General features: G+C 43.2%; 1 protein-coding gene across 7 annotated transcripts in view; it reads left to right on the top strand.

Annotated features, from left to right (window-relative positions):
- Positions 1 to 19,406, top strand: part of KLF12 (KLF transcription factor 12) — a 534,567-nt gene that overhangs the window by 123,113 nt on the left and 392,048 nt on the right. The gene's annotated exons all lie outside the window — the stretch shown is intronic.

The following is a 19,406-nucleotide window of genomic DNA, read 5'->3' as shown; positions in this document are numbered from 1 at the left end:
GTCTGTTTTTTTTTTTAACTCTTGATAAGGACAGTGTTTGAGTATGCTGTCAAGTCAAATGCCCGATCATTCTAGATGTGAGCGGTAACTTTGTGAAACTGTAACAAGTCAAACTGATTTTATTCACAGCACCAACTGTTCTTAGTTTAACTCAGAATGCTTTTTTCTTCTCCATGCCTTCTTTCCCCCTGCACAGCCTGTACCCTAAACCCCTTTTTCTTCAGGATAGGATTCGGGTGACGTAGCTATGTAGTAGCCGAGTTGGGAGGATGCTGGATCTCAGGGATAATGAAAACTGTGAGAATCATCAGTCATCTTTATTCATAATTGCAAAGGAAATGGCCAGTGTTGCAATCTCCTTCTGGTTGCGTATTTTGATGGAAAGTCTAAATACTTGTCTAATCTCCTTCCCCTTGTCAATTTATACCTGATGATAAATCTCAGAAAGCACGTGTCTTAGAGGTTTCATTTATCCTGTTTCTGGCTGTAACACTGACTTCCTTGAAAACTGGAGTGCATTAGAAATCATTGCATTTTGTCAAATGCCCTACTTTTGCTAAGACCTCGAGCAGGATGTCATGGACAGCTTGCTGCTGCCATCTCTGAAGGATTTGCCCCGGTGTGATTAGGGTACCCATCTTCTTTTTTTAGCAGAGCCCTGATAGGTGAATGGAAGTAGGGAGTGCTTGAATCCATCAGTGGGCCTGGATTGCTTGCTTTTTCTTCGTATTTGACTGTACAGAAATTGTGTTAGTCCACACGTTCTGTGTAATTTGAAAAAAAAAATTCTTCAACCGAATTTCTAAAATTGCTTCTAGAAGTTTATCTATGCATGGGAAAATATTTTAGCCAGTATAAATATGAGGCTTGTAAAGTCTTCCTTACAACCAAATTCCGTGTAAGAATGACCTCGTTGTAAAGGCAGGCCATGTTTTTCTTTTCCATCATGTCAGACCTCTAGAAGACGTGGCTGCAGACCCTGGGGTTCCCCACTCAGAATGCCATCATATGTTTGACCCCAGAAGATTTGGAAATTGTTGAGATTTTATGGCTGGCTGACACTTACATTTAATACTCAGGCCACAATCCTGAGTGACGAGAGCAGATGTCCATGGGGGCCAGGGGCTGAGTTGATGTTACTGTTACAGGGGGCATGGAAAGAAAAGCCTAGAGGGTTCTAGTGCAGTTTGCATCCTGGGCAGTTTATTTGGCTTTTCTTGAGGAACATGTTAAAGGAGTAGATTTTATCATCTTAGATATTAAAGTTGGAAGCATTTTCCACAAGACAAAGAAATTTCCCAGGAAAAAATAAATGTTATTTCTCAGTCTAATTATAAGAAGAGATGCAAAAGTGAAATGTTACCTGCTTTTATTTCAACATATAGATCTTTGATTGCAAGGGACTCAAGTTAAAAAGACCTATTTTGAATAAGCTTCTTGACAGTTAAAACTGATTTTCTATGTGAGCAGTACAAGGAAACTACTTTCTGTGATCATTCTAAAATAATTATACTGATTTATGATGGATATATTTGTAATCCAAAGAGATTTAGAATGAAATGGAATTAAAATACTTTAGAGCCAAAGAAGTCTTTCAGTTTGAAGTCTTCATATGGGGAGTCAGTATATATAGGAATGGAAATATATATGCTTTTGGTAACTTCTCTCAGATAATTGGGGCTTCCCTGGTGGTTCAGAGATAAAAGAATCTGCCTGCAATGCAGAAAACCACCTGCCAAGCAGTAGACGTGGGTTCGATCTCTGGGTTGGGAAGATCCCCTGGAGAAGGAAATGGCAACCCACTCCTGTATTCTTACCTGGAAAATTCCATGGACAGAGTAACCTGTCAGCCTACAGTTCATGGAATCACAAGAGGTGGACAAAATTTAGCAACTGAATCACCACCATTAGATAAATAAAGCATGCCTGATGTTTATTGTTTGTTTACATCAGTAAAGGGCTTCCCTAGTGGTTCAGCTGGTAAATTATCTGCCTGCAATGCAGGATATCTGTGTTCGATTCCTGGGTTGGGAAGATACCCCTGGAGAAGGGAACAGCTACCCACTCCAGTATTCTGGAGAATTCCATGGACTGTATGTATACTCCATGGGGTCACAAGGAGTTGGACACGGCTGAGCGACTTTCACTTTCACTTTACATCAGTAAAAAGTAAGAATACAATGCAGTTTTTCCAAGTAATAAGTCATCTCTGATAAGACTAGGATGTTGCCTAAATATTTGAGTGTTAGAGACCGAGATATAATTTTTAATGAAACAGAAATGAAATGTCTGGTAAAAACTACATTTGTGAACGTTTTCAACAGTGACCCATTCCCAGAGGTGAATTTGCCTTGTTGAAGTATGGGTGGATCTATTTTGTATACCTGTTCAACAGTGGCTGCCCTTTTAGGGCATTTCTGCATCTTAAGTTGTGTCTGCAAGAGATGATTAGCTGCGTGTTATACATAAGAAAGTGCGATACTTGGAGAGGTGGAGAGATCCTGGAAAATTTTTAGTGAGCAAAGGTTTGAACATGAAGAAGTCATTTTATAGAAACCTAATTACTAATTTAAAATTGCACTGAAGTTATTTCCTTCTTGGGGATGTTGCCTCTTTAGCTTAAAAAAAAAATGTAGTAAAGGCGATAATTAGAAGGAGTTTCAACGGTTTTCGCAAGGCTTTGGTTGGTCCAACCCTGATTTCTCACCTTGTTTTGTAGCTGGTGTTCTTGAAGTAAGCATGAAGCTGGCGGGCACCTCTGAGTAATCTGACGCCCCCTGCCCCCTCCCAGTCTGTCCGGGGTCAGAAGTGCCCCTTGGCCTCAACTCTGGTCCCGTCTGTTGTGATTCTTTCTTACCCGCTCTGGCTTCACTCCTGCAGGTAGACAGTGGTTGATACGCCTGGACTTCTGCTTCTCTGTGTCTTTTCACTGCCCTGTGCCAATTATTTTCAACTCAGACCATTTGAGAGCTTTGTCTGACTATCTAAACATAACTACATGGAATGCGTGTATCATTTCTATCTCTTTTGACAGTTGCCAGCTTATCTCAGGAAAACCGCTTTCCTTCTTTTTCTTCCATGTGTAATAAAAAGATCATGACCCCATTTCGGCTATTCTGTCCCTTTTTATGGCAGTGTTAAACCTGTGTATATGTAGTTTATATTTAGCAAATAGATTAAAATAGAATTTCCCAATAAAGAGAAGAGATAGAAATAAGACGAAGATGTGATCTCAAATAGAATCAAGTGACTGGTCAGATTTAGAGGATTTCAGATCTCCTGGAGTTGTGTGAATCATCTGTGTTGACTTTTTCGTGTGCGTGAATTGAATGCATTTATGTATTCATTTATTTTTAGCTCACATTTTCACCAAAGTGCAGGTCACCTGCAGAAAAGTGCCCATGCACCAAGTGTACAAGTGAAGGAACTCCACAAAGTGAACATACACACTCCACGATCACTCAGATCCATTCTTAAAAAATGACCAGCAGCGGCACACACACCGGTCGGCTGCTGTTTCACCTCCATCACTGTAGACAGCGGTCTGTTCTGATGCTGCACAAGGACACGTGCTCCTTCGTGTCTGTGTTATTTCATGTAACATTATGTTTAAAAAATTTTAATTGATGTATAATTACTGTATTACATATTACAGGGCTTCCCTCATAGCTCAGTTGGTAAAGAATCTGCCTGCAATGCAGGAGACCCTGGGTCAGGCAGATCCACTGGAGAAGGGATAGGCTACCCACTCCAGTATTCTTGGGCTTCCCTTGTGCCTCAGCTCGTAAAGAATCAGCCTGCAATGTGGAACACCTGGGTTCAGTCCCTGGCTAGAGAAGATCCCCTGGAGAAGGGAAAGGCTACCCACTCCAGTATTCTGGCCTGGAGAATTCCATGGACTGTACAATCCATGGGGTCACAAAGAGTCAGACACGACTGAGCGACTGTCACTTCCCTTCCCTTCATTTCGTATTACAGGTACATGTGTGCATGTGCCCAGGTGTGTCTGTTTCTTTGTGACCTCACCAACTGTAGCCCGCCAAGCTCCTCTGTCTAGGGGACTTTTCCTGGTAAGAATACTGGAGTGGGTTGCCATTTCCTACTCTGGGGGATCTTCCCAACCCAGTGATTAAACTCGTGTCTCCTGCATTGGCAGGTGGATTCTGAGGCATTTGGGAATTCCTACATTTATTTATAGTTGTTTAAACTTTCAGATCAGATCAGATCAGTCACTCAGTTGTGTCTAACTCTTTGCGACCCCATGAATCGCAGCACGCCAGGCCTCCCTGTCCACCACCAACTCCCGGAGTTCACTCAGACTCATGTCCATCAAGTCAGTGATGCCATCCAGCCATCTCATCCTCTGTCGTCCCCTTCTCCTCTTGCCCCCAATCCCTCCCAGCATCAGAGTCTTTTCCAATGAGTCAATTCTTTGCATGCGGTGGCCAAAGTACTGGAGTTTCAGCTTCAGCATCATTCCTTCCAAAGAAATCCCAGGGCTGATCTCCTTCAGAATGGACTGGCTGGATCTCCTTGCAGTCCAAGGGACTCTCAAGAGTCTTCTCCAACACCACACTTCAAAAGCATCAATTCTTCTGCACTCAGCCTTCTTCACAGTCCAACTCTCACATCCATACATGACCACAGGAAAAACCATAGCCTTGACTAGACGAACCTTAGTTGGCAAAGTAATGTCTCTGCTTTTGAATATGCTATCTAGGTTGGTCATAACATTCCTTCCAAGGAGTAAGCGTCTTTTAATTTCATGGCTGCAGTCACCATCTGCAGTGATTTTGGAGCCCCCCCATAATAAAGTCTGACACTGTTTCCACTGTTTCCCCATGAAGTGGTGGGACCGGATGCCATGATCTTTGTTTTCTGAATGTTGAGCTTTAAGCCAACTTTTTCACTCTCCACTTTCCCCTTCATTAAGAGGCTTTTGAGTTCCTCTTTACTTTCTGCCATAAGGGTGGTGTCATCTGCATATCTGAGGTTATTGATATTTCGCCTGCCAATCATGATTCCAGCTTGTGTTTCTTCCAGCCCAGCGTTTCTCATGCTGTACTCTGCATATAAGTTAAATAAGCAGGGTGACAATATACAGCCTTGATGTACTCCTTTTCCTATTTGGAACCAGTCTGTTGTTCCATGTCCAGTTCTAACTTTTGCTTCCTGACCTGCATACAAATTTCTCAAGAGGCAGATCAGGTGGTCTGGTATTCCCATCTCTTTCAGAATTTTCCAAAGTTCCTTGTGATCCACACAGTCAAAGGCTTTGGCATAGTCAGTAAAGCAGAAATAGATGTTTTTCTGGAATCTTACTTTTTCCGTGATCCAGCAGATGTTGGCAATTTGATCTCTGGTTCCTCTGCCTTTTCTAAAACCAGCTTGAACATCAAGAAGTTCACGGTTCACATATTGCTGAAGCCTGGCTTGGAGAATTTTGAGCATTACTTTACTAGCGTGTGAGATGAGTGCAATTGTGCGGTAGTTTGAGCATTCTTTGGCATTGCCTTTCTTTGGGATTGGAATGAAAACTGACCTTTTCCAGTCCTGTGGCCACTGCTGAGTTTTCCAAATGTGCTGGCATATTGAGTGCAGCACTTTCACAGCATCATCTTTCAGGATTTAAACTTTAGTTACTATAAAATATTGGCTATATTCCCCATTTGCACAGTATATCCTTATAGCTTATTTTATTCCTAATAGTTTGTACATCTTACCCCCTACTCCTCTATTGCTCCTCCCCTTTCCTTACTCCGCTCTGGTAACCACTAGTTTCTTCTCTATATCTGTGAGTCTACTTCTTTATCATCATCACTAGTTTGTTGTATTTTTTAAGATTCCATATATAAGTGACATCTACAGTATTTGTCTCAACATTATATTTTAAGATTCATTCTTACTGTTTTTTCATTGCTACATAATATTCTATCATAGGAATTTATCCAGAAGCTTCCACAGATTTATTTATCCATTTTACTGTTGATGAGCATCTTGGTTGTTTCTACTTTGCAGCTGTAAGGAATACATTGCTATGAATATTCTTGTGAATGCCTTTTGGCATGTTTAGGTACATATTTCTTCATAGCATATTAGATAGAAGTGGAATTGCTGAGTCTTCAGGAATGTATTTTCATTTTTGTAGATACTGCCAGTTTTCCTTACTGATTCTACCAATTTAGACATTCATCAGCAGTGTATAAAAAATATAGGTGCCCCATATTTCATTGTTCTCTGTATTTTCTCACTCTCTTTTTGCCATTCTGATAGATATGTATTGATGTCTTAGTGGTGGTTTTAATTGGCATTTTCCTAGTGATTAATGGGAATTGCATACCTTTCATATGTTAAGGTCATTTGGCCATCTTTGGGGAGAAACTTGTCCAGGTTTTTTGGTCAATTAAAAATAAAAAAAACTGAATGATCTGTCTTTTTTCCTTCTTGTTCATGTCTAAAATTGAACCATATCCTAAATCCAGGATGACGTTTGGTAGGAAGGATGAGAATCATGGAAAAGTTATTCAGGTGGAAATATGTGTGTGTTCATTCATTTAACAAAGAATTACTGAACATTCCTTTTGTTCTATACCCTTGAATGGGAAAAAGGTAGTGTCTGCCTCTGCAGTGTAATGGGGTGTTAAGGCAAGTCAAAGACATCAAGATACTGAGGGTTGAGTGCTTTGCTAATTAGCAACAAGGAGAAAGCCCAATGAAAATGTGCAAGCAGGATGCATAATAGGCTCAGAGTTTTTAAGAATAGGAACCAAAACTTAAATGGAAAAGCGCAATTAGCCAGATGAAAGTTTAGGATGGGGAACAGTTTCAGGTGGAAGAAACAAAATCATGAGAGATGGGAGTGCCTAAGGAAAGGAGGGGTGTGTTTCTGTGTTTATAGGGGGGTGTTGAACACTGTATTCATTAGCTTCTTTTAATTAGTATTTTCTGAACACCTCTCATGGGCCAAACCCTGTGTAAATTGCAAGGACACAAGGGTGGATAAAATGATTTACCATAGCAGTGATAATATATAATATTTCCTGAGCGCTTCTTGTGCTCGGCCTGTGCTTAAGCACTATGCTTGTACTGTTGCACTGAATTCACGTAGCCAGTCCATGACATAGGCACGGCCGTTACTCCTGTTTTATAGTTGAGAAAATCGGGTGCTCCAGAGGTTAAATAACTTCAGTAGACCTAGAAAGCCTCTATGCTTTCTAGAAAATAGATTTGTTGGGGACTTCAGAAATTGCACAGAGAATTACACGTATGGATTGTAATTGCGTTGAGGTAGCAATGTTAGATACGGGTGTGTATGTGGTAACCGGATAGATAAGAATATACATTTTCTAGCATTGTTTTAAAATTGTCAGGGAATTGTCTAGCATTGTTTTAAAATTTCCTTGATTCTGTCTTTCTGCAGCAAAAATTTGAAGTGTTGGACGGACCAGTGTTACAGCTCTGTGTTACAGCTCAGTTTTATTTGCAAGCAAGGGAGAATACATCCTCAAGGCGTGAGGGTGGGCCAACCCAAAAGACTCGAAGAGAAGAGAAGCCCCGAGCTAAATTTTGGCTCCTCTTTATAATTGTTTTTTTTTCTTCCTCCCCCTGAGCCTGCCCTCTGTAAATTGGGCTAGCCAGGAGGCTGTTTGCTTCACCTGAGGTCCTCAATCTGGTCCTGAGACCTTCCTTGGTTCTATTTTGAAGGGTTTTACTCTTCTCTGTCTATTAACCACCACTGTTCTGGACTCCTTTTTCCTATTCTAACTACATAACATTCTCACCTCAAGAGATGGGAGGCCCTTCTTTTGGAATAGGGCCATTGTGCTCTCTCTGGCTACTTCTTGCTGAACTGAGACAGTGAGGGCCTTTGAGTCTCCCCTTCTTGTTAGTCTCAAACATCAGAGTCCATATAATGGTGTGCATCTGAGGGTGAGTGATATCTTCCGTGGTCAGAAGTAGTTTTATATGTCCTTGTGGACCTGGCACTGCATGTTGTAGCTTGTTGACAGGGGTACTGAGTGTCCTCTTTTGTTTTCTTCCACGGCTTGACTTGTGAGTAGTGAATGCAGGAGTTGTGTCCTGGAACCTTAATTGTTGTGGGGGTAGAAAGTATTACAGGGTATAGGCCCATCCATGTGGGCTGGAGTTGAGCCTTTGGGGACCCATCTTTCCACACTTTAATTAGGACTTAAGTCCCTGGAGCATATAGTTCAGTTCAGTCCAGTCACTCAGTTGTGTCCGATTCTTTGTGACCCCATGAACCTCAGCCCGCCAAACCTCCATGTCCATCACCAACTCCCGGAGTCCACCCAAACCCATGTCCATTGAGTTGGTGATGCCATCCAACCATCTCATTCTCTGTCTTCCCCTTCTCCTCCTGCCCTCAATCTTTCCCAGCATCAGGGTCTTTTCAAATGAGTCAGCCTTCGCATCAGGTGGCCAAAGTATTGGAGTTTCAGCTTCAACATTAGTCCTTCCAATGAACACCCAGGACTGATCTCCTTTAGGATGGACTGGTTGGATCTCCTTGCAGTCCAAGGGACTCTCAAGAATCTTCTCCAACACCACAGTTCAAAAGCATCAATTCTGCGGTGCTCAGCTTTCTTTATAGTCCAACTCTCACATCCATACATGACCACTGGAAAAACCATAGCCTTGACTAGACGGACCTTTGTTGGCAAAGTAATGTCTCTGCTTTTTAATATGCTATCTAGGTTGGTCATAACTTTCCTTCCAAGGAGTAAGCGTCTTTTAATTTCATGGCTGCAATCACCATCTGTAGTGATTTTGGAGCCCAGAAAAATAAAGTCAGCCACTGTTTCCACTGTTTCCCCATTTATTTCCCATGAAGTGATAGGACCGGATGCCATGATCTTCGTCTTCTGAATGTTGAGCTTTAAGCCAACTTTTTCACTCTCCACTTTCACTTTCATCAAGAGGCTCTTTAGTTTCTCTTTACTTTCTGCCATAAGGGTGGTGTCATCTGCATATCTGAAGTTATTGATATTTCTCCCGGCAATCTGGATTCCAGCTTGTGCTTCTTCCAGCCCAACGTTTCTCATGATGTACTCTGCATAGAAGTTAAATAAGCAGGGTGACAATATACAGCCTTGACGTACTCCTTTTCCTATTTGGAACCAGTCTGTTGTTCCATGTCCAGTTCTAACTGTTGCTTCCTGACCTACATACAAGTTTTTCAAGAGGCAGGTCAGGTGGTCTGGTATTCTCATCTCTTTAAGAATTTTTCCACAGTTTATTGTCATATAGTGCTGGCTCTTTAGAATCACTTGGGTCCTGGTTGACTCCCCACAAGCATGTATCTTGTTGGAATTGCCCAATGACCATGGTATAAGACCAGAGGGTCTGAGCCTCTGGATCTAGGAAGAGGTCATTGACATAAGCAAAAGGTCTCCTATATAGCATCTCATAAGGACTATGACCAGCCTGTTCCTTAGGGGCAGTAGGGTGTGGAGGAGAGCTATTGGTAAAACTTCCTTCCATCACAGAGAGGTGTCCTGGGTTATCTTTTTTCTTGCTGATTTTAAGAATATGTTGGCTCTTTCTACTTTTCCTGAAGACTGAGGCCTCCAGGCACAATGGAGATAATAAGTAATGCCCAATGCTTTAGAGACCCCTTGGGTGACCTTAGAAGTAAACAGTGTCCCATTGTCACTTTGCAATGATCTGGGTGGACCAAATCTTGGAATGATTTCATGGAACATTTTTTTTTTTTACCACCTCCTCTGCCTTCTCAGTCCAGGTGGGTGAGCCTTCAATCCATCCTGTGAATGTATCTATCATGATTAATAGGTATTTATACCCTGGAGAAACTGGCATCTGGGTGAAGTCCATCTGCCAGTCCTCTCCTGGGTAGGTCCCAGGTCATTAGATGGGCTGGTCCAGCTTGGGTCTTTGAGCTCCTTGGGGGTTGTTTATTTGGCAAGTGGTCCAAGAGGGACCATATAGAGGCCTGTTCCATGGTCCCTGGTGGCTCAGATGGTAAAGCATCTGCCTACAATGTGGGAGACCTGGGTTTGATCCCTGGGTTGGGAAGATCCTCTGGAGAAGGAAATGGTGGTCCACTCCAGTTCTCTTGCCTAGAAAATCCCATGGACGGAGGAGCGTGGTAGGCTGTAGTCCATGGGGTCACAAAGAGTCGGACACGACTGACCAACTTCACTTTCACTTTCTTTTCTTTCCTCTGAAGGACCTTTCCAGTAATCCTTGGAGGGCCTTATCCCCTAAATGAGTGGTGACATGTAAGGAGTTAACCAGCTTCCCTTGGAGGTTCCCAGGCAGGAAAAGGAGTCCCTCCTTTTGGAACCACCCCATATGATCTTCTTGAAAGCCCTCACTCTGAGCTTTAAGAGTCTCACCTTTAGTATATGAAGGAGTTTCTAGCAAATTAGTCTGTGGAGCTAAGGTGGCCACCCCTATTAGGTCATTGTTCTGTAATGCTGCTCTTTTAACTGCCTGGTCGGCTGCTTGGTTCCCTCATGCCACTTCTGTGCTCCCTTTTTGTTGTCCTTTACAATGGGAGACTGAAACCTCAGCAGGCAAATGGACTGCCTCCAAGAGCCTAAGAATTTGATCACCATATTTGACTGGGGACCCTCGGGTGGTCAGGTGGCCTCTTTCTTTCCAAATAGCAGCATGTGCATGTAGCACCAGAAAGGCATACTTGGAGTAGTGTAAATGGCTACTCTTTTTCCTTTTCCTAGCTCTAAAGCTCAAGTCAGGGCTGTGAGTTCAGCTAATTGGGCTGAAGTACCTGGTGGCAAAGGTTTAGCCTCTGTGGTCACAAAATTGGAGACTACTGTATATCTGGCTCTTCTTTTTCCATCCAAGACAAAGCTGCTTCCATCAGTGTACCAGATTTCCTCAGGATTGGTCAGAGGATCTCCTAAAATTCCCTCTCGAGGTTTTGTCTAATGGTACCAAGTTTCTAGGCAAGAGTGAAAGGGGAGAGAGCCCTCGGGGGTAGGCAGGAGGGTAGCAGGGTTAAGAAACTCACAAGGGGATACAGTTAGGCCTGGATTTTCCATCAGCACTACCAGGATTCTTTGATCAGACCTCCATAGATGGCCTCTCCCATTTAGAAGTTGTTTCACTTGGTGGCTGGTAATAATAGTTAGTTTGCCCTCAAGAGAGAGTTTTAAAGCATCTTCTATCAGGACTGCAACAGCTACAAGATTTCAGAGGCAGGGAAAGATCTCTTCCCGATAAGGGAGTAGGACACTCATCAACCACCAGAAACTGGTGGGAAAATACTTGTCCCTTCCCCAACAAAGAAGTGCTCAGTTGAGTTCAGTTCAGTTGTTCAGTCGTGTCCGACTCTTTGCAACCCCATGGACTTCAGCATGCCAGACCTCCCTGTCCATCACCAACTCCTAGAGTTTATTCAAACTCATGTCCCTTGAGTCAGTGATGCCATCCAACCATCTCATCCTCTGTCGTCCCCTTCTCCTCCCACCTTTAATCTTTCCCAGCATCAGAGTCTTTCCCAGTGAGTCAGTTCTTTGCATCAGGTGGCCAAAGTACTGGAGTTTCAGCTTCAGCATCAGTCCTTCCAATGAATATTCAGGACTGATTTCCTATAAGATGGATTGGTTTGATCTCCTTGCCATCCAAGGGACTCTCAAGAGTCTTCTCCAACACAACAGTTCAAAAGCATCTATTCTTTGGTGCTCAGCTTTCTTTATACTCCAGCTCTCCCATCCATACATGACTACTGGAAAAAACATAGCTTTGACTAGACGGACCTTTGTTGGCAAAGTAATGTCTCTGATTTTTAATATACTGTCTAGGTTTTCTTCCAAGGAGCAAGTGTCTTTTAATTTCATGGCTGCCGTCACCATCAGCAGTGATTTTGGAGCCCAAGAAAATGAAGTCTGTCATTGTTTGCATTGTTTCCCCATCTATTTGCCATGAAGTGATGGGACCAGATGCCATGGTCTTCGTTTTCTGAATGTTGAATTTTAAGCCAACTTTTTCACTCTCCTCTTTTACTTTCATCAAGAGGCTTTTTAGTTCTTCTTTGCTTTCTGCCATAAGGGTGGTGTCATCTGTATATCTGAAGTATTGATTGACATTTCTCCTGGTAATCTTGATTCCAGCTTGTGCTTCATCTAGCCCAGCATTTCTCATGATGTACTCTGCATAAAGTTAAATAAGCAGGGTGACAATATACAGCCTTGACGTACTTCTTTCCTGATTAGGAACCAGTCTGTTGTTCCATGTTCAGTTCTAACTGTTGCTTCCTAACGTGCATACAGATATTTCTAGAGATAGGTCAGGTGGCCTGGTATTCCCATCTCTTTCAGAATTTTCCACAGTTTGTTGTGATCCACACAGTCAAAGACTTTGGCATAGTCAATAAAGCAGAAATAGATGTTTTACTGGAACTGTCTTGCTTTTTAGATGATCCAATGGATGTTGACAATTTGATCTCTGGTTCCTCTGCCTTTTCCAAATCCAGCTTGAACATCTGGAAGTTGAGAGTTCACATACTGTTGAAGCCTGGCTTGGAGAATTTCGAGCATTACTTTACTAGCGTGTGAGATGAGTACAATTGTGCGGTAGTTTGAGAATTCCTTGGCATTGCCTTTCTTTGGGATTGGAATGAAAACTGACCTTTTCCAGTCCTGTGGCCACTGCTGAGTTTTCCAAATTTGCTGGCATATGGAGTGCAGCACTTTCACAGCATTATCTTACAGGATTTGAAATAGCTCAACTGGAATTCCATCACCTCCACTAGCTTTGTTCGTAGTGATGCTTCCTAAGGCCCACTTGACTTCACATTCCAGGATGTCTGGCTCTAGGTGAGTGATCACACCATCATGATTATCTGGGTCTTAAGGATCTTTTTTGTACAGTTCTATGTATTCTTGCAACCTCTTAAGATCTTCTGCTTCTGTTAGTTCCCTACCATTTCTGTTCTTTGTTATGCCCATCTATGGATGAAATGTTACTCCCTTGGTATCTCTAATTTTCTTGAAGAGATCCATAGTCTTTCCCATTCTATTGTTTTTCTCTATTTCTTTACATTGATCACTGAGGAAGGCTTTATCTCCTGTTGCTATTCTTTGGAACTCTGCATTCAAATGGGTATATCTTTCCTTTTCTCCTTTGCCTTTTGCTTTTCTTCTTTTCATACCTGTTTGTAAGGCCTCCTCAGACAACCATTTTGTGTTTTTGCATTTCTTTTTCTTGGGGTTGGTCTCAATATCTGCCTCCTATACAATGTCAGAAATCTCTGTCCATATTTCTTCAGGCACTGTGTCTATCAGATCTAATCCCTTGAATCTATTTGTCACTTCCACTGTATAATTGTAAGGGATTTGATTTAGGTCATAGCTGAATAGTCTAGTGGTTTTCCCTACTTTCTTCAATTTAAGTCTGAATTTGGCAATAAGGAGTTCATGATCTGAGCCTCAGTCAGCTCCCGGTCTTATTTTTGCTGACTGTATAGAGCTTCTCCATCTTTGGCTGCAAAGAATATAATCAGTCTGATTTTGGTGTTGACCATCTGGTGATGTCCATGTGTAGAGGACTCTCTTGTGTTTTTGGAAGAGGGTGTTTGCTATGACCAGTGTGTTCTGTTCTCAAAACTTGGTTAGCCTTTGCCCTGCTTCATTCTCTATTCCAAGGCCAAATTTGCCTGTTATTCCAGGTATCTTGACTTACTACTTTTGCATTTCAGTCCCCTATAATGAAAAGAAGATCTTTTTGGGTGTTAGTTCTAGAAAGTTTTGTATGTCTTCATAGAACCGTTCAGCTTCAGGTTCTTCAGTATTATTGGTTGGGGCGTAGACTTGGATTACTGTGATATTGAATTGTTTGCCTTGGAAATGGCTAGGGATCATTCTGTCATTTTTGATATTGCATCCAAGTTCTGCATTTTGAACTCTTTTGTTGACTATGATGGCCGCTCCATTTCTTCTAAGGGATTCCTGCCCACAGTATTAAATATAATGTTCATCTGAGTTTAAATTCAACCATTCCAGCCCATTTTAGTTTGCTGACTCCTAAAATATTGATGTTCACTCTTGCCATCTCCTGTTTGACTGCTTCCAATTTGCCTTGATTCATGGACCTAACATTCCAGGTTTCTATGCATTGTTGCTCTTTACAGCATCGGACTTTGCTTCTATCACCAGTCACATCCACAACTGGGTGTTGTTTTTACTTTGGCTCCTTCTCTTCATTCTTTCTGGAGTTATTTCTCCACTGATATCCAGGAGCATATTGGGCACCTACTGACCTGGGAAATTCATCTTTCAGTGTCCTATCATTTTGCCTTTTCATACTGTTCATGGGGTTCTCAAAACAAGAATACTGAAGTGGTTTGCCATTCCCTTCTCCAGTGGATCACATTTTGTCAGAAGTCTCCACCATGACCTGTTTGTCTTGGGAGGCCCTACACGGCATGGCTCATGGCTTGAGTTATACAAGGCTGTGTTCCATGTGAACAGATTGGGTAGTTTTCTGTGATTTTGGTTTTACTTCTGTCTGCTCTCTGATGGAGAAGTTTAAGCGGCTTGTGGAAGCTTCCTGATGGGAGAATGTTCCTGTAGCACCCCAAATGGTCCAGGTTTGGGAGGAGTAGGCTCTGGAGTAGGAGACCAGGACATAGTAGGCAGCCCCTGTGTCAACTGAGAAATTCTCGGACCTACCTGCCTCATCCAGTTGCACCCTGGGCTCCAGCCCCATGATGTTTAAGTGTGACAGGTGGGCTGGCTGGAGCAGTTGCTTCAGTCCTATTGAACCATCGTGAGGTAAGGCTTGATGCTTGACCTTGAGGCTCTTTGGTCCCGAGGACAGAGTGCTGCCCAGCATCCCAACTGATGGCATTTGTAGCAAGCCATTTTAGGAAACTTTCATGGTTTGGACACTTTTTGACCGGTTTTCCTGCCTGTTTACAGATTAGGCATTTTTCCTTGTGCCTTGTCCTTCAAGGACAAGGTTTGTCATAGAGCTTCTCTGCAGGGCGGCCAGCATCTGGGCCTGCCTCATCTCTTTCCTTGTCTCCCTTTCCTGGGCCTTGGCCTCCCTCTCCTGTTCTCTGTTATAAAAGGTATTGTTGGCTATCTGGACCATCTCAGCTAAAGAGGTAGCAGGGTTCTGCTGTTGTATCTGTTGTAACTTTTTCCTGATGTCTGATGCACACAGGGACAAGAATTTGTCCTTTAAAAATCACCTGTTCCTCCTAAGAGTCTAAGTCCACACTGGTAAACTTTTGGAGGGCCTCCTTTAGCCTTTCCAGAAAGGCAGTGGGGTTCTCATTGGGCTCCTGAGTTATTGGTGAGATATTGGTGTTACTGGGCACAGCACCACCACTGATAGGCTTCCTTTTATTTTTATGGGTAGACTTCCTTAAGGGTGAGTCTTTCTGAAGCTTATCCTACCCAGTACTGTTGCAACCTGAGAGCCGGGCATCCCTGGCTCTGGGTGCAGATCCTCAGGCAGGCTGAGGCGTGACAGCCTCCTGGAGATCAATTCCCCAGGCAGGTCGAGGCATGTTGGCCTTCCGAGAATTGGGTCCCTGGGTAGATCAAGGCTTGTTGACCTTCTGGGACCCCTGGACTGGTGGATCCCCAAGCAGGTGGAGGCATGACAACCTCCTGAGGACCAGATCCCAGGCAGTTCGAGGCAGGTTGACCTCCTGGGACCCCCAGCCTGATGGATCCCTAAGCAGGTTGAGGTGTGATAACCTCTCAGGGACCAGATCCCTAGGCCGATCAAGGCAGTTCGACCTCCTGGGATCCTAGTCTGGTGGATCTCCAAGCAGGCTGAGGCATGACAGTCTCCCGGGGACAAGATCCCTAGGCAGGTTGAGGCAAGTCAACCTCCTGGGACCTCCCAGGCTGGAGTTGGGTGGCCTCAAGGTCTCCAGCATGACCATTGTTGGGTACAATTAAGGGGTTGTAGTCTGAACTCATTGCTCGTTTGTCTACCATGGATGGGAATAGATACTATGATGTAAAGCAGTCCAAGCCTGTGCCCTGAACTGGGAACCTGGTGAAATAGCCGTAAGCCTTATCCTCTTATTCCTCCGAGGGAATGTAAGTCACTGATTTCTTCCTCTAGTCCTCCATAAGAACAGCTTATTGTGTTTCCAGTGGTAAACAGTTCATAGACCCACTTTAGATAATAACAGAAGTAATGACAAAAGAGTGGGTTATCTGTTATCTGGTCCTGTTAGGGGCATTAAGAGTATTTTAATAATAAGGGGGTGGAGTGATGTTGCCTACAGGGGGCCAGGGTCCTGGTTGTAGCAGTTAGTAAGTGGCTTAAGAACAAACTACTAAGAGGCAACAGACCAGATGTTACATAAAAGTGGAGTAGAGATTTGATCCTGGGCTATATTTGTAACTTTAGGACAAGGGTGGCAAGGGTTTGGGCCCAAACAGCCTGCAGGGCTAACTCCCAAAGTGGCAAACATTATCCCCGGAAGCCCAGTTGCCCTTGAAGGGATGCTACCCACAGATGGACTTCTAGTGGGCATTGTGTGCCTGTTGCCTGCCCTAGCGGATTCACTGAGAAAGGCTGTTGTACGTGTTCTAGGAAACGTGGAACATGAAGGCCTGAATATCTAGAGAGATTGGATATTATACAGTATTTCTTTCCCAAGAGCCAGCTATTTTCTGGTTGTCCCTCCAGAAGATCGTAGAGGCAACATTGTGGGTCCAGACAGGGCTCAGGAAAAGCAGGCTCATGAAAACAGGAGAGAAGAGGGCAGGGCACAACTTTTGAAAGAATCACATAGCCCAAGGGCATAACATAAACCGATTAAAATCAAATGGGTCCAAGTTGACAACTAAACTAGTCAGACTCAACTAAACCTTGATCCTCAATCTGCAAGCTAAATGACACACCCAGAGGTGCCAGGACAGTTCCAAGGCACTGTCAAAAGACTGAGGAGGGGGTAGTTCCCCAATTGTTGGAATGACCCTCCCACTCATTAGCATATGAAAACACCCAGCTAACTAACCACACCACCTTCCATGGCCATAGCACTTGCCCTCTGCAATAGCCCACACCCTGTGCACTGTGCTGCTTTCTGAATCCTAACAAATTACCTCTTACCTATTGCTGTGTCTCTCTCTCAGTTTTTTCAATGAGACATCAAGAGCCTGAGCTTCATTAGGTCCTGAAGCCAGGCACCGTGGGTTTTGGTCGGCTCAAGTCCCAGTTGGCTATGACTGAGTGACTAAGCATTGCACAGAGTCCCTGCCACATGGGTTTGAGTCCCTGTCTTAGGTAAACAGTTTCAAGCACAACTTTTAGAAATGGAAAAATGATCTGCCCAATAATTTGTAAACAGTGGCATAGATGGAGAGAGGAGCTGAAGGACGGGAGGAAAAAGCAGTGGGAAAAATGTGCCGAGAAATCCCCTTCATTACCTGCCAGAAAATCTGCTAAATACCTGACCTGTGCTCAGGGTTTTCATTGACCTGATCCTTGGCACAAAGAAGATTAAGGTCAGAAGAACCCCTACCCACCTGGGCAACAGCTACTAAGGCACAGCAGATAGTAGAGCCTTCAGGACACCCTGGGGCACCCAGTGCTGCTCGCCTGTTCACGGGGGTTTTGAGGAAACAAGGAATGAGAGATTGTAAAGGAATTAAGATTATGTTAGCCATATATCCTTCCAGCCACAGGAGCGAAGACTTCCTACCCCAACCAGAAGTCTTACAGAATCTGAGACTGAGCTGCATGCGCTTTCTGCTGAGTTTGCTTTTGCTGTCCCAGTTTCCAGCACGCTGGGCTTCTCGTCACTTCCCCTGCGCTGGGTTTTCTTCATGTTCAGCTTCCTCGGCAGGAGCTTTCGCCCAGTTGGGCTTCTGCTGTGTTTTTCCTTCGCCTTGCAGGGGCCAAGCCGAGGTTGTATCAGCCAGGTTAAATCCAAGTCACAGCATCATATATGTCCAGGAAGTTTGTAATTTCCTCGATTCTGTCTCACTGCAGCAAAAATTTGAAGCGTTGGACGGACCAGTGTTACAGCTGCATATTACAGCTGCGTGTTACAGCTTAGTTGTATTTGCAAGGAGAAAGGAAAATACATCCTCAAGGCATGTGAGGTTGGGTGGACCCAAAAGACACAAGAGAAGAAAAGCCCCAAGCTCAATTTTGGCCCCTCTTTTTGTATGTTTTTTTTCCTCTCCCTCTGAGCCTGCCCTGTGTAAATTGGGCTAGCCAGAAGGCTGTTTACTTCACCTGAGGTCCTCACTCTGGTCCTTGGACCTTCCTTTGTTCTATTTTCATGGGCTTTACCCTTCTTTGTCTTTTAGCCACCACCATTCTGGACTCCTTTTTCCTATTCTAACTACCTAACAAAATGATAGCAGATCAGATCAGTCGCTCAGTCGTGTCTGACTCTTTGCGACCCCATGAATCACAGCACGCCAGGCCTCCCAAATGATATAGGAATGTAATAGGTATATAATATAAGTATATAACATCACATTTATATTATATATATACTAATATATGTTATTGAATATAAAAATACTTCTATCTACTTAAGATGATGAACAGGCAAATTATACTAGCGAACACAGACTCTGGAGTGGAAATCCTTGAGTTTGATTCCCAGCTCTACCATTTATTATTAAACTAACCATGGCAAACTCTTAACTTGTTTGCTTCATTTTACAAAACTTTGTCTTAAATCCCTACTATTCATTTCAAAATTTGCTGGGCCTGTGAGGGAAAATACTCAAATTGGCCTTTGGTCTTTTTCATGATAGTTTCAATATGTTGAACACTACCAAAAAATCATTTGTCAACAGAGGCCTTGTAAAGTACAGTAGATTGGGTTCTGCAGGAAATTTTTGGATTGAACTGAAGGCACTGAAAATGGAGGGTTATAATTGAGATGTCAGCAAATACGACCTTAACAATTCTAGTTGATGCTCTTGGAATATTAAATATCCCTGTTAAGTACATTTTTCCTTTTCAGTATATGAATTTTAATATGCATCCTCTATCGCTCCAGCCATATTTCCTATATCAACAGTCCCCTGTGGCAACTTTATCTTTGAATACAGACCATTCTTGTTCAATATTTGCGTAGTGATAATGAATTTTATTCTGTAAATAACAGCCTTAGTACCCTAAACTATGGCCCAGCATAACTTTACCGTTTGTAAGAACTACGTTGTTTTATATTCTAAATAGCAATTTTAATGTTTTATTCATTACACTGAACAAATGCAGAATACAGCGAGAAAACTGTTGATTAATGTAGAATGAGCAGATTTGTTGTATGAGGTGGGTGCCCTCTGTCCACTGGGCTGACAAACCTGAACTGCTGAAATGCGGTATTCCAGGAGCCGTCTTGAACGTTCGGACAGTGTAAATTGTATTTGAATTAGCCACCTAAGAAGCCCAGAGCTTCCCCC

The sequence above is a fragment of the Bubalus kerabau genome, chromosome 12 (genome assembly GCF_029407905.1).
Source record: "Bubalus kerabau isolate K-KA32 ecotype Philippines breed swamp buffalo chromosome 12, PCC_UOA_SB_1v2, whole genome shotgun sequence".
Taxonomy (NCBI): Eukaryota; Metazoa; Chordata; class Mammalia; order Artiodactyla; family Bovidae; genus Bubalus; species Bubalus kerabau.
Note: the sequence above shows the minus strand (reverse complement) of the source record. Positions and strands in the feature narration are given on the sequence as shown.